The sequence below is a fragment of the Taudactylus pleione genome, unplaced genomic scaffold, assembly GCF_031769625.1.
Source record: "Taudactylus pleione unplaced genomic scaffold, aTauple2 ptg000593l, whole genome shotgun sequence".
Lineage (NCBI taxonomy): Eukaryota > Metazoa > Chordata > Amphibia > Anura > Myobatrachidae > Taudactylus > Taudactylus pleione.
The window spans coordinates 49,602-52,645 of record NW_028284995.1 but is presented as its reverse complement, the minus strand read 5'-3'; the positions used below and the strand labels follow the sequence as shown (position 1 = coordinate 52,645).

Genomic DNA, 3,044 nt, shown 5'->3' with positions numbered 1-3,044 from the left:
TGCCGAAACCCGGGATCGAACCAGGGACCTTTAGATCTTCAGTCTAACGCTCTCCCAACTGAGCTATTTCGGCAAGGTATGTGCATGGCAAAAGTCACTAAGACCTCAACTGAGCTATGTTTGCATGGTTACACAAGGTTAAGTATCAATATTTTTCTGTCATCATGATTGCATGAAATGAAGAGAAAAGATGTGTTTTATACTGTAAATATATCCATTACAAACCCTTAATCATACATTTAAGTAAAAGTTTTAACAAATTGTGGTCAGAAAGCTGTTAGTTTATTTCAAATTTTCATAATAGAGTAGCATGATGGACATCATGAAAACAATATTTAAGCTGTATTTATGCACCGTGTTGTTAAATAAACATTCTCATCATTTAGAAGTTACCACTGAATACTCAACTATGTTAAGAAATGATGTTGTTTACATTTGAAATACTTAAAAACTGATAACTGCTCAAGGAAAGAAGAAAAAAGGTACTCAAACATGCTGAAACCCGGGACCTTTAGATCTTCAGTCTAACGCTCTCCCAACTGAGCTATTTTGGCAAAGTCTGTGTATGGCAAAAGTCACTAAGACCTCAACTGAGCTATGTTTGCATGGTTACACAAGGTTTAGTATCAATATTTTTCTGTCATCATGATTGCATGAAATGAAAAGAAAATATGTGTTTTATACTGTAAATATATCCATTACAAACCCTTAATCATACATTTAAATAAAAGTTTTAACAAATTGTGGTCAGGAAGCATTGTTAGATTACTTCAAATTTTCATAATAGTTAGAGTAGCGTGACTTAAAACATGAAAACAATATTTAAGCTGTATTTATGCACCGTGTTGTTAAATAAACATTCTCATCATTTAGAAGTTACTACTGAATACTCAACTATGTTAAGAAATGATGTTGTTTAAATTTGAAATAATTAAATTCTGATCACTACTCAAGGAAAAAAGAAAAAGGCACGCAAACATGCCGAAACCAGGGACCTTTAGATCTTCAGTCTAACGCTCTCCCAACTGAGCTATTTCGGCAAGGTCTGTGTATGGCAAAAGTCACTAAGACATCAACTGAGCTATGTTTGCATGGTTACACAAGGTTAAGTATCAATATTTTTCTGTCAGCATGATTGCATGAAATGAAAAGAAAATATGTGTTTTATACTGTAAATATATCCATTACAAACCCTTAATCATACATTTAAGTAAAAGTTTTAACAAATTGTGGTCAGGAAGCATTGTTAGATTACTTCAAATTTTCATAATAGTTAGAGTAGCGTGACTTAAAACATGAAAACAATATTTAAGCTGTATTTATGCACTGTGATGTTAAATAAACATTCTCATCATTTAGAAGTTACTACTGAATACTCAACTATGTTAAGAAATGATGTTGTTTAAATTTGAAATAATTAAATTCTGATCACTACTCAAGGAAAAAAGAAAAATGCACGCAAACATGACGAAACCCGGGATTGAACAAGGGACCTTTAGATCTTCAGTCTAACGCTCTCCCAACTGTGCTATTTCAGCAAGGTATGTGAATGGCAAAAGTCACTAAGACCTCAACTGAGCTATGTTTGCATGGTTACACAAGGTTAAGTATCAATATTTTTCTGTCATCATGATTGCATGAAATGAAGAGAAAAGATGTGTTTTATACTGTAAATATATCCATTACAAACCCTTAATCATACATTTAAGTAAAAGTTTTAACAAATTGTGGTCAGAAAGCAGTTAGTTTATTTCAAATTTTCATAATAGCGTAGCATGATGGACATCATGAAAACAATATTTAAGCTGTATTTATGCACCGTGTTGTTAAATAAACATTCTCATCATTTAGAAGTTCCCACTGAATACTCAACTATGTTAAGAAATGATGTTGTTTACATTTGAAATACTTAAAAACTGATAACTGCTCAAGGAAAGAAGAAAAAAGGTACTCAAACATGCTGAAACCCGGGACCTTTAGATCTTCAGTCTAACGCTCTCCCAACTGAGCTATTTTGGCAAAGTCTGTGTATGGCAAAAGTCACTAAGACCTCAACTGAGCTATGTTTGCATGGTTACACAAGGTTTAGTATCAATATTTTTCTGTCATCATGATTGCATGAAATGAAAAGAAAATATGTGTTTTATACTGTAAATATATCCATTACAAACCCTTAATCATACATTTAAGTAAAAGTTTTAACAAATTGTGGTCAGGAAGCATTGTTAGATTACTTCAAATTTTCATAATAGTTAGAGTAGCGTGACTTACAACATGAAAACTATATTTAAGCTGTATTTATGCACCGTGTTGTTAACTAAACATTCTCATCATTTAGAAGTTACTACTGAATACTCAACTATGTTAAGAAATGATGTTGTTTAAATTTGAAATAATTAAATTCTGATCACTACTCATGGAAAAAAGAAAAATGCACTCAGACATGCCGAAACCAGGGACCTTTAGATCTTCAGTCTAACGCTCTCCCAACTGAGCAATTTCGGCAAGGTCTGTGTATGGCAAAAGTCACTAAGACATCAACTGAGCTATGTTTGCATGGTTACACAAGGTTAAGTATCAATATTTTTCTGTCATCATGATTGCATGAAATGAAGAGAAAAGATGTATTTTATACTGTAAATATATAAATTACAAGCCCTTAATCATACATTTAAGTAAAAGTTTTAACAAATTGTGGTCAGGAAGCAGTTAGTTTTCTTCAAATTTTCATAATAGAGTAGCATGACGGACAACATGATAACAATATTTAAGCTGTATTTATGCACCCTGTTGTTAAATAAACATTCTCATCATTTAGAAGTTACTACTGAATACTCATCTATGTTAAGAAATTATGTTGTTTAAATTTGAAATAATTAAATTCTGATCACTACTCAAGGAAAAAAGAAAAATGCACGCAAACATGCCGAAACCCGGGATTGAACAAGGGACCTTTAGATCTTCAGTCTAACGCTCTCCCAACTGTGCTATTTCAGCAAGGTATGTGAATGGCAAAAGTCACTAAGACCTCAACTGAGCTATGT

The 3,044-nt window shown here is 32.5% G+C and overlaps 1 non-coding gene across 1 annotated transcript; it reads right to left on the bottom strand.

The window, feature by feature from the left end:
* Positions 1-73, bottom strand: TRNAF-GAA (transfer RNA phenylalanine (anticodon GAA)). Its single transcript has one exon. It is a non-coding gene; the product is annotated as a tRNA-Phe (tRNA).
* Positions 74-3,044: the final 2,971 nt, after the last annotated feature.